The sequence below is a fragment of the Vicugna pacos genome, chromosome 10, assembly GCF_048564905.1.
Source record: "Vicugna pacos chromosome 10, VicPac4, whole genome shotgun sequence".
NCBI classification, from domain to species: domain Eukaryota; kingdom Metazoa; phylum Chordata; class Mammalia; order Artiodactyla; family Camelidae; genus Vicugna; species Vicugna pacos.
The window spans coordinates 60,583,759-60,596,391 of record NC_132996.1 but is presented as its reverse complement, the minus strand read 5'-3'; the positions used below and the strand labels follow the sequence as shown (position 1 = coordinate 60,596,391).

The 12,633-nt window shown below is 39.7% G+C and overlaps 1 protein-coding gene and 1 long non-coding RNA gene across 5 annotated transcripts in view; one reads left to right on the top strand and one right to left on the bottom strand.

The window, feature by feature from the left end:
* Window positions 1-5,146: 5,146 nt before the first annotated feature.
* Window positions 5,147-6,369, bottom strand: LOC140698780 (uncharacterized). Its single transcript, XR_012076728.1, has 2 exons — window positions 6,117-6,369; window positions 5,147-5,392 (listed from the first exon to the last, which is right to left on the bottom strand). It is a non-coding gene; the product is annotated as an uncharacterized lncRNA (long non-coding RNA).
* A 125-nt stretch (window positions 6,370-6,494) lies between these two features.
* CKAP5 (cytoskeleton associated protein 5) overlaps window positions 6,495-12,633 on the top strand; it is an 89,641-nt gene continuing 83,502 nt past the window's right edge. Inside the window, exon 1 of one of the 4 annotated variants that reach the window (XM_006212285.4) lies at window positions 6,495-6,623. The gene's annotated coding sequence lies outside the window, so the exon portion shown is untranslated. Of the gene's footprint in view, window positions 6,624-6,733; window positions 6,754-6,932; window positions 7,192-12,633 lie in introns of those variants that run through there. The other 3 variants (XM_072969887.1, XM_072969885.1, XM_072969886.1) reach the window with 3 other exon arrangements.

The following is a 12,633-nucleotide window of genomic DNA, read 5'->3' as shown; positions in this document are numbered from 1 at the left end:
CCTTGCCTGGCTTGGAGTCATGACTAATAACTGTACCTGCTCTGTCTGGCAGACCCATGCTGTGGAAAACCTGCTTGCAGACATAACCTCTGAGTCCTTTGGGGATGTGAGGGCAGTGAAGAGCAATAAAGGGTGGGAGGTTCCTGGCTGGAGGTTCAACTCATCTTGAGAAGACAGGTCAAGACCAGAGTTCATTGGCTTCTGAAATCCTTATCTCCTCTAGAAGTGGGTGGCAGAAAGGTTTCATCTTGACTGCCAACTCTGATTGGTCAGTCATGGCTGCCTGAGGTCCTATCCAGACTCAATGGAAAAAGTATCATGATCATTAGTGATGTCTCCTTTGGATACCAGAAGGGTCACATCCTGTATACTATGTTTCTTCTATTTCTGTTCTAGGGCTATGAGGACTTCAGTGTCACAGGCCTTGACTTTGCCTTGCAGTGATGGTCACTGGCAAGATTGTCTGATGTAGTAAGAAAAGTACTGGCATGAGAACAAGGAGGGCTAATTCCAGTCCCAGATCTGCCACTAGCTCTGATTGATCTTAGTCATGTTTCATGATTACTCTGAGAATGGATCAAATGAACATGAAGATTCCTTTTATTTTTAAAATGCTATCTACTCATAGTTCATCCATTATATCTCAAGACTAGAACAAGGCATTGGGAGTCCCTTCTCGGGTATCTGGACATAATACCTCTCAATGAAGATTGACAATCATGCATATCTTAATGCCAGATGTAGAATTTAATGTCAAGAGTCAGTAGTTGATTTTCTAAACCACAAACCATTTATCGAATAATGCTTTCATTCATTCATTCATCTGCTAGGGGCTGGGCACTTCCCAAGTATGACCAAGAAAGACAGAGTATCACAGAGCTTAGTGTCTACCAACACCCCTCCCCACTAAAAAAGGTGGAAAAAGGAAGCAAGAAGGACTGAATTCTCTTGTATGTAAGTGACAAGAGATCTGAGTATAAACTTCCAATGTTGGTGAGGGGTAGATATGCTAGAACAAAAACAAATGGAATAGCTCAAGGACAACCATCACTCCTTCCACCATTCTTTTTTGGAAAAAAAAAACAAGTCACAACAGAGAGTAAAGGAGAACATTTGAAGCAGTGAAATCCAGCGTAAAGCACAAGCTTATATACCTGAAGGAAGTACCCCTTTTCAGAAACTCAGAATTATAGGCCAGGCCATGAACAGTGACCACCAGAACTGGGAACCCAGGAAGAACTTTCCAAATGGGAAGAAGAAATGAATGCATTGAACATATATCATTTTCTTGGAAAACTGGAAGTGTTTCTGGGAGAACAATATTTAGCAAATGCATTTTACTAATCTGTAACTGCCCTGTTACTTCAGCAGGAAAAGAGAGGGGAGAATGGGGCTGCCCTGATAACCCAGGTCTTGACAAGAATTTGACCAGTGGCAAATGAGAATTCTGTAACAGCATTAAGAACTAGCACCCTAAAAAAAAAAAAAAAAAAAAAGAACTAGCTCCCTGTTTTCAGGTTATGTTGGCTCTTAAGTTTCCTGATATAAAATGAAAAGATTGCACCAAATGATTGCTAAGGTCATTTCTGGCCTGAGACCTGTATTTACATTCCTTCCAGGTGGTAGGGTATAGGTCAGTGGTAGAGTGAATGCCTAGCATGCATGAGATCCTGGGTTCAATCCCCAGTACTTCGGTTAAAAATAAACAAGTAAATAAAGCTAATTACCTGCCTCCTTAAAACAAAACAAAACAAAACAAAAAACATACATTCCTTCCAGAAAATCTTGGGGATGAAACAAGAGTTGAGAATTTCTCATCTGGTTCTCTGGATATAAAACCTAAAACTGATTAAGTATGGAGACGATGGGTCAAATTCTAACAAACTGATCATATTTTGCACATCATTGGTTTGCAAAATAAAGTCACTGCCCTTCTTTTTTATATTGTATGAACAAACTGTGGAACCTACGATGAAAAGATCTCTGTAGCCCATAGAGAGGTCGCCATGGCATGAATTGAAGTTTTCATCAAAACTAGCCCTGAAGAAAATAAAGTCTGTGCTGCATAGGAACTTAGAAAAAGAATCTACAAGAGCTGAGGGTGCATAAGGGTCTAAGTGTAATGCACTGACATTCAAGGGCATCTTTAATCATTTCTAATACTGGACATAATGATAAAAGAAATATGGTTGAGAACTTTTTTATGACTAAGAAACAGTCTCTTTTTTCTTCATATTTGAAAATGACTCAACTGATCCAGTTAATTGGATGTGTGTTTGGGGCTGTTTCAGGCAGCCTTTGTTTTGAAACATTCTCTCACTTGCCATTTATTTTCTCTCCAGATCATTCTCCCGTTAACCAGCTGACAGAGGCTAAGCAAAGCTCAGCAAAGCGAACAGAGTTTTATTTCCAGTCAATGTTCCAACTCACAACTTTGGACTCCTTGACGTGATGTTAAAACAGATCCAGACAGCCTAATTAAGGGTCTGAGTTTAAACCCAAGGCTAAGTTAGCCCCAGGCTATATAATCTTATTTCACTTTACAAGACACAAAGAGCCAAGAACTCTCACTTGGCCTGTCCTTCTCAGTGGTTTTTTTTCTCCAGCCCCTAAAAGCCAGTTGATGGCCTGCTAGCAAGGTCCCTATCTCTCCCTTCTGCCTACTTCCTCTTTGGAGGAGCTGATGTGTCTGTGGTCAAATTTCTTGAACAGCCTATATTTTGAGGCCTACGGGAAAATGGGCTGTGAGAAAAGGGGGAAAAAGCTATTCATTCCTTCATTCAACCAGAACCTATTAAATGCAACCAAGAGCAAGATGGGATAAGCTTTGCAGTCTTGGAGGCCAGTCGAGGCACTAAAACCCACAGCCACTTGAGATCTGTGCTAATGCCATCACTGCTATCTCCAGGAAATAATGCAGGGAGTACCTGGACTGGAAATTCAAAGGAAGCTACTCACTGAGGCTGTTCCTTTTAGCTGGAAGTACGGGTCCAGGTCCCATGGTGGGGATGTTTCAACCAAAATGTTGCTTGTGATTATGATGGAATGAGCACAGTCCCAACCCTAGCAGACTTTTTAGAAATGCCCAGCACAGTTATTCAGCAGCCACAATGTTTGGCATTTGTTTCCTGCTTTCAGTTGCAATAGTACAATGTTCACTTAGATATCTAATGCCCACAAGGGTTTCACTGTCCTATTATTAACCTCCTTATGTAGAACTATTGAGAAGTCCGAGGCATAAAGTAGGTACACATAACTGCAATAAATACATAGATAAATGCCACTAGATGATAATTTTGGACTGGCCAAACATTTACTGAACATCTAATGTGGGCAAGGTACTGTATTAGGTTTCTACAAGGCTCTGCAGAATCTACCACTCTCCCCACTCCCTTATTGGTCCTCAGCTCCTACTACCCTCTGACTGCCAATTACTCCAGCTCTCCTCACCTCCCTGTTTCTCAAACCTGCCAGGTATGCTCCCTACTTAGAGTCGCTGCAAAGCTGTTTCATCTGCTGGCCCTTTCTTCCTTTAGACAAACTCATGGGGAACTACTTTGCCTTCTTCAAGTCTTTGTTCAAATGTGACCTCAATTAAACTTACTCTGACCACTCTTTATAAAATTACAGTCTTTCCAACTCTACTTCCCAATCCCTTTTACCCTGTTTTATTCTTTTTTAATTTTCCCACTGTACATATTGTCCAATAGCATACTGTATGATTTTTCACATGTTGATTGTCTGTTTCCTCATTATAATATGAGTACCATGAAAGGGCTTTTTTTTTTTTTTTGGTCTGTTATGTTCACTGATAATTCCAAATGCCTATAAGAGTCCCTGCACATAATAGATGCTCAAGAAATATTTGTTGAATGAATAAATAATGGAATCAGACATTGAATGCCCACCTTCTAGTGGAGCTGTATCTAAACCATATAAGACAGAAAAGGATTTGCTGTCTCATTCTAAATCACTTCAGGATCTAGACTCCACACATCCTTTATTGATCAAATTCCAGGTTACCATCACTCTCTCCTTAAATGTAATCTTTAGTTTATTTCTGGTAATATTTAAATAAAGTGAACATACCAGTGATCAATGACTGAAGAAGACTATTTCTACATATTCCTAACCCATTTCTTAACGGTTATTGTGACCTCTTTTCTCTGATTGTTTCTTGTCTCCTACCCCTATCTATGGATCTGTCTTCATTTCCCGTCTTTTCACTCTCTCCAGTCTCCCATTCAGTGATCTCATCCACAGTTTCATCTTTTCACTCTATGGAGGTAATTCCCAAATCACTATTACTTGAGTCCTAATCTCTTCTCACAGTTCTCATCCTGTATTTCCTAGGCCTACATACATGATTCCATTTGAATTGCCTCACTGGTATGTAAAAGTAAACAAGAATAAAACTAAATACCTTGTCTTCTCTTTGAGACTGGCTTCTCCAGCCTTTCTGCTTTCATTTGTGCAGTCACTGCCTCCCAGCCTCTAGGCTTAAATCAGGGCACACTCTTTGACTCATCTCCCTAAAGGGGCACCGCCCTCACTTTGTACCTAATCTAGTCAGTTGCCAAATCATTCACTCTTTCTTGAATCTGTTCTCATCATTTCACTGCTATTACCTCATATCAGACTCTTAACAGGGCGCACAACCCATTTTAGAATGAGGCAATCAAGATAATTAGCTTTCCTAAAGTGCAGTTGTGACTTTGTCACTCCTTTGCTCAGAAACCTTCAATAGCTCCCCACTGCCTACTTAAATAAAGTACAAATTCCTTACCCTCATTTTCAAGACCCTCTAAAACTGTTCCTAACTTTCTCTGTCAATCTTGTCTCACTACTTCAACATGAACACTGTCCTAAAATCAAACCCACATGTTCAGCTCCCCTCAGACAATGCACTTTCTTGTCTTTCTGCCTTCACCCGTACTTTGCCCACTACTACACATTCTCCCTGCTCCTTCTATTAAAAAAGTAACAATTTAACATCTCAGTGGTTAAAAAATTCATTTCCCTCCTTAATGAGTCCCACCCCTATTAAGTTTTTTGTTCCAGGAATGTTCTAACCATCTTCAGGCATGCACACAAATACATATATATTTATAACCATATATAATAAAAACCATTCCATATATGTATGCTTCTTTGCAACTTGTCTTTTTTTAATTAAATAAGATTTATGCATTTTTCTAACCAGCACTCACAGATTAAACACATTCTTTTTAGCAGTTGTGTAGTATTCTATTGAATGGGTATATCATTTTACGTAATAAAGTTCCCTATAGATGAACATGTAATTTCCAGGGGGTTTTGCTTGTTTGTTTGTTTTCTAAAGCAGTGCTGCAGTGAACATCCTTGTGCCTTTTCTTTGCCTCCTTGCATAGATCTGTAGGACAAATTCCTATCAGTGGCATTACTTGGCTAGACATTATATACATTTTACATTTTTTTTTCATTTTACATTTTAATAACTGCTAAATTGTCTTCCTAAAAGTTTGTACCAATTATACTTTTACCAATAGTGAGTTTGAGTGTCTGTTTCTCCAACTCTTGGCCAACCAAAGGTTGTTAAACTTTTTCATTTTTGCCAATTTGATGGGTTTCAAAAAAATTGTTTTATTATTTTTACCCATCCTCTCTTCACTTTTTAGCTTCTTGGTAATCTACACACACTTTAAATCCTAGATTAAAATCCATCCCCTTCAAAGATCCTCCCCTATCTAATTCCTCCCTTCAGTTAAACATCTACCATTTTTCTTTTATATAGTTCTTATACTGTTTTGAACTTTAGCAACTAGTCCATATGTTTTATTCCTCTGACCACTGTAGTTTGCAAATTCCTTGAAAGTTAGGACCAGATCTTATTCATAGAAACACTGAATGTAGAGCTAAGCAAGAATTTTAGAGATCATATTAACCAAGCGTCTCATTTTTATAAATAACCGGAGTATTCAGCTTTTGTAGAATGCATTACTGTTCAAAGTCCCTTCCTAGACATTCAATTAAGTTATATTAAATCCTCACATTAAGATTATAAGCAAAATATCGTTATCCCGTTTTACAGATGAGGAAACTAAGCTACGGACGATTTACTGAGAAAAGTGGTTTACTCGGAGCAGGTCCAAGACCAGAATCCAGCGTCTTGGCACCATGCAGTCTCTTTCCACTATATGCCAGCTGCCTCTCTCCTTTCCTTCACGCACTTGGCTGCACAATCAATATTTGGCGAATGAAATGATTTTTTAAAAAATTGCTAGGTGTTGACAGCAGCTTAAATGTCTGTAATTAAACAAAGCAAACATGCTGACGGTCGGCAATGCACAGCTCTCCATACGTATTTCGCCTTTCTTTCAGGGGTCGTCAGCAGCTCTCGCTCCAGAGGGAGTGACCCTCTTCCCACCAGACCTGAGAGAGCCGGGTCCCCAGGGAAACACGAGTGCCTGCGGCTCCTTTAAGGCTGCGGGCGGCGCGTGCCCACAGTGCTTTCAAATGGGCCAATAGAAGGGCGATGGGCGGTCCACCGAGGACCAATAAACAACGAGGACACTGCGGGGTGTGCGGCGGCCCAAGCGGTTTCAAACGGCTTAGACCACCCCCTTGGTTCTGACCCGGCGGAGGTGAGTGGACTATGGGCCCGACCCACTCGCCTAGGCCCTCGGGCTCGCGAGTCGCGCGCGCAGAGGGGCCCTGAACCGCGGGCGAGGGTTCTCTGCGGACGCGCGCCTCCCTCGCCCTGCGACCCGGCAGGTCTGAGTCGCCGAGGCGGGGCGGAGGCCGGGGGACTCGCGGCTAGGAGGGCGGGGGGCGTGGGTGCTGGTGTGCAGCGGGGCCGGGGCTGGGATCCGGGTGCCTGGAGCGCGCCGCGGCGGGGTGCGGGCGGCAGCGCCGGGGGGATGTAGGAGGCGCAGGGCCGCGCCTGGCGGCTCAGGGTGTTCCGGTACTGGGGCGGGGGCCTGTGAGTCGGCCCTGCCGAGGCGCCCCTCGCGTAATTGTCAAATGAATGAATGAGTGAGTAAGAGCCTCTGAGGGCTCTCGTGGTTGTGAAGGGCCTGGTCGCCTCAGAGAGTGACAAGGACAGCGGTACCGGGGCCTGCCCGCTCACCTGTGTCCCTGCCCGCGCACCTGTGTGTCCCCACCGGCTTGCTGCGATTTTAACGATTCGGATCCTACCGCTCCGCCCTTCTGGTTGGTTTTCTCTTTCAAAAGGTGTCAGTAGAGTTCGGGTATCTTTCCAGCTCTGAAGGTTTGGGGGACCAGTACAATAGCCAGCAGTGTAGGTTAAGCAGGCCTTGCTACTTCAAGGTGGTGGCTCGGAGAACTAGATTCTTACTTTTTAGATCTTACCACTCCGGTTGTTGAGAGAACTACCCTGCAATCGTGGTAATTGTCAGGCAGGATTTAAATGCATCCGTTTTGTTTCTAGGATAGGAAATGATGAAAGTCATGTTGCCAGAGTGGCTACTGTGTGTTAGAAAATATATTCGTGTTGATGAATCTTAATGAGTTTTTCATTCAGCATCAATAGAGGATGAAGAGGTTTTTGCAGAACTTGCCCCAAATTTATGCGCGGCTCCAGTTTAATTCTTATGGGAATCAAGGCTTCAAATCTTGGCCCAGAAATGCTCCCTGTCTTATTTTGTGCATAATTATAGTAATTGAAAACTCATTTTTAGAGAGGTGAACTCCTCCTTTCTCCATTTTCATCACCGTGAAAAGTCCTTCTTTGACCTAAAGAGCTGATAAATTAAGCTAATGATCTTTTAAAACTTAAGAAATTGTAGAAGATTTGGACTTTTCTTAAGTGACTGGACAAAATAGAATGTTGTTTTTATAGAATAATGTAGAGAAAGGTGAAATCAATTTATTTTGCCAACATAAATTAAATCCAGTTGGTAAACTCATGAGAAAAAAAATTTTACACATTATTTTAAAGTTTGTTCACTCAGGCAAAGGCAAGCAAAGGTATTTATTCCATAACAATTAATATACTTTATAATTCATTAGTCTTAAAATTTTGATCATCAACTTCGAATTATGAACAATGTTATAGCCTTCTACTGACAGCTCAATTTTAGCAGCAGAGTTTTAATTGCAATAAATTTGAGTACCTTAATATTACAAGCACTGTCCTAGGTTTTGGGGAGGCAATTAAAAATAATAAACATCTTTATGAATGCCTTAGGTTATTGTTAAAAATCTTGATGGGGAATGAAAACTTTTCTTTATATTGGAGTAAAGCCAGGCTCTTTTATGCTCCTTTGACTTAATAGAGTCTCATTCATTCATTCAACAAATATTGAGATTGATGCCTACTGTGTGTTAAACATTGTTCTAGATTCTGGGAAAACACTAGTGAACCAGAAAAAGACAAAGCCCCTGACCTAAGGGAGTTTGACAATTTTATCTCTCAAACAATTTGCTGTAGCAAATTGTAGTTTCTATAATCCCTCTGGCCCAGCTTTAGTCCTTGAACAAAATAAATGCTCAAATACTTTTACCAGCAGTAGTCAACATTATTGAATATTCACTGGGTGTCATGTTTTATCTTTTAATTCTTACAACTTTTTACATATAAGGAAACTGAGTTTTAGAAAGGTTATGCAGCTTGTTCAAAATCATGCAAGTGATAGGACCTCAATTTGAACCCAAGTTAGTCTGTCTTCAGGGCCTTCACTCTTAACCGATCATTGTACTTATATGCAGCAGTGAGGTCTGTTAGGAGGAATTCAGGATCGATTTCTGGGTAGAATCTCCCCCTTTTTTTTTTTTAAGTACTTCTGTCAGAGACATGATAAAATATGAACCATAGGCATGGTAGTTTTTAGAGGAAAAGTGGGGCACTTCAAAATACAGTATTTGCCATATGGGAGATGGACAGCTGTGACAGTGGAAAGGGAGACTAAGTGGGGGCATAAAATAAAGATCTAGATCTAATTGTGATTAATAGATTCCTAGTGATTAGTATTAGAGAGATTTGAGATTCTTAAATTCTTACCTGTAGAGTTCAAAATATGTTACTTAGCTTACTTCTTTCAGGGCAGTTGCCTTGCCTACTTGATATATCTCAGACACATTAAGCTTATTCTTTTTGGCCTTTGTGTTTGTTGTTCTCCCTGCCTGGAACTTCCCATCTGTCTACCCCCTACCTCAAGCCTGTCTTTGTGTATAGGCTTCACTCAGGTCGCAACTTAAATGTCATCTCCTTAAAAGAGGCATTTTCTAAGCTCTCAATTAGAGAAGCCTTCTTTGTCACATTTACCTCATTTCCCATTTTTTTTTTAACTTCATAGCATTATTGCTATATAATAGGCCATTTATTGACTGCTTGCTTGTATGTTGTCTGATTTCCTCACAGAAACGAAAGCAGAGCACAGATTTTTTTTTGGATCTGTGAGGTTACCTCAATGCCTCAAACAGTGCTCGAGACAAAGAAGGTGGTCAAAAAATACTTGTTGAACAAAGATGGCCAAAACTGGCATAGTCTTTTGTATGTAATAAAATGATAAAGACAATATATATCTAACCATTTGGCTGTGTTACTGTGTCTTTGGAAGTGAGCAATATGTTAGCAGACCAATTTGGAAAGTCTTCAACTAAGAATCCTGGAAAAATGATGGTTTTGTGTTTGTGTTGATTGGGAGAAAAGGTAGATCCTGGCTTCCCCCTCCCACTTTTTTTTTTCCAATTTTTAAAAACTTTCAAATCTATAGAAGTTTTTAGGGATACTGGTCAAGTATATAGTAGAATGTCCCTTTATTGGAATTTATCTGATGCCCTTTCATGACTAGACTGGGGTTATGCGTTTTGGGGAGGAAAATCACAAAGAGAATGCCATTTTCACCACATCATATCGAGAGTACTATCAATATGATTTCTGACTTGATAATGACTTTGATCACCTGGCTAAAGTAGTGTTTGTCAGGTTTCTCCACTGTAAAATTACTCCTTTCCCCTTTTTATACTGTCTTCTTTGAAAGGAAGTAATTATGTACAACCACTTATGGAGTGAGGAGTTGTGTTCCTTGTTGTTTGGGTGGAATATCTACATAACTTATTTAAATTTCTTTACATGAGACATTTGTCTCTTTCCCCATTATTAATTTAATTAGTCAAGTATTTATACTGAAGGATAATTTACACTTTGAGTTATATCCCAGTACTTTATTTTGTTGCTCAGATTGTTCCAGCTTTATCCATTGGGAGTCCTTTCAGTTGACTCCTGTGCCCCTTGAAGATATCCACATCATTGAGTGCGTGTGTGTGCGTCTGTGTGTGTGTGTGCATGCATGCACGTGCTGTTTTTATTTCATTATTTTTGAGCACTTCCTTACCTTCTGGCACTACAAGACTTTCTAGGCTCACCTTGTATATTTCTTGTCACAGTTCTAGAATTAGCCAAGAAGCCCTGGTAATTTTTATTGGAAAATGGTAACAGAAATCAAGATCTGGTCACTAAGTGTTCTCATTGCTGCTGAGGTGTCATTTCTTTTAGGCCCTCTGAGCTACCAGAGCAAAGAAATATATGTGTGTGTGTACTAGCTGGTGCATATAGACATATCTATAAATATTTCTATAATGAACCGTCTGTATCTGTATTAAGTTAGACATGATTTCATACTGATAGCTCCAAGTCTAATCCATTACTACATCATTCCAGCCTCCTCCCCCTTGTTGATCTGTTGATCTGAATTTCTACTTCAGCAGTGAGAAACCTGGCTTCCACCATCCCTTTACTTGTGTAGTTCCAGTATACGTATATAGCAGTATCTGAATTGTTAATCTGTACTCCCATGGGGAACAACTTTATCAACTAAAAGTACAGTGCTCATGTGCAGTTCCTTTTCCTTTTAGTTTTACAAACTCCATTCATTTCTGAAGTTACCTGGGTCAGCACTTTTTCCCCACCAGCTTTAGTGAAGTGGTTTCACATATTTGTAAGATAGATTCTCCTGTTACAGTTTGTGTTCTTTTATGGGATCACCCAATCTCCTAAATGACTTTTTAAAATTAGCATACATTGAAGTTTACTCTTTATGTTGTAAATTTCTATAGGTTTTGACAAATCCATAATGTTATTTATCCATCATTACAGTATCATAGAGAATAGTTTCACTGCCCTAAAAATCCCTTGTTAATTCACCTATTGGTCCTTTCCTCCCTCCCCTACCCCCTGGCAACCACTGATCTTTTTATTATCTCGATAGTTTTGCCTCTTCCAGAATGTGATATAATTGGAATCAGACACTATTTACCCTCTTCAGACTGCCTTCTTTCACTTAGCAGTATCTGTTTAAGGTTCTTCCGTGTTTCTTAGCTTGATAGCTCATTTCTTTATATGCTGAATAATATTTCATTGTATGGATGTACCATAGTCTGTTTATTCATCACCTAGGTCACTTCTGGTTTTTGACAGTTATGAACAAAGCTGCTGTAAACATTGGTGTGCAGTTTTTTTGTGTGCACATAAATTTTTAGTTCCACTGGGTAAATACCTACGAGTGTGATTGCTAGATCATATGGCAAGACAATGTTTAGCTTTGTAAGAAACTGCCAAACTCTCTTCAAAAGTGGCTATATTATTTTGCATTTCTGCCAGCAATAAATGAGAATTCCTTTTGCTCCACATCCTTATCAGCATTTAGTTTCATCAGTTGTTTTGGATTTTTGCCATTCTAGTAGGTGTGTAGGGCCTAAAAAATTTTTTTTAACTTTGTTTTTGATGACATGACTTTTTTGAAGAGAAATGACAGGTTTTTTTTTTTAGAGGAAACTTTAAAAAAATAACTTTTTTATTTTGTAATAATTTCAGATTTATAGAAAAGTTATAAAGATGATACATAGAATTCTGTATACCTCTCACCCAGTCTCCCGTGTTGTTAACATCTTATGTGGTATATTTGTCAAAATGAAGAAACCATCATTGATGCATTACTTTTAACTGAACTCCAGATTTTGTTGGGGTATCTCTAGTTTTCTGTTCATATCGTCTTTCTGTTTCAGGATCCAATTCAGGGTAACTTACTGCATTTAGTTGTCATCTTTCTTAGTCTCCTCTGGTCTTGGATAGTTTCTCAGTCTTTCCTTGTCTTTGTGGCCTTGACAGTTTTGAGGAGTACTAGTCAGTTATTTTGTGGAATGTTCTTGCTTTGTGTTTGTCTTATGTTTTTCTCATTATTAGGCAAGGGTCATGTGTTTTTGGAAAGAATGCCACAGAATACCATCATTTTTATTAGAGAAAATGTGATATCCACATGACATCACTGATGATGTTAACCTTGGACACTTGGTTGGTTAAGGTAGTGTTTGCCAGGTAAAGTAGTAAAGTTACTATTTTTCCCTTTCTACACCTGTTCTTTAGAAGTGAGTCACTAAGTCTAGCTCATCTTCAAAGTGGGTAAGGGGTTTCAGTTCTACTTCCTGAAGGGAAGAATATCTACATAAATTATTTGGAGTTTTATAAGGAAGACTTGTCTGTTCTCCCCCATATATTTCTCTACTTAACCATTCAGCTATATCAGTATGAGTACGTTTTATACTTTGAGGTATAATCTGATTCTGTGTCATTTATTTTTGCTCAGATTGTTCCACCTTTGACCACTGGGGACTCTTTCAGGTTGGCTCCTGTGT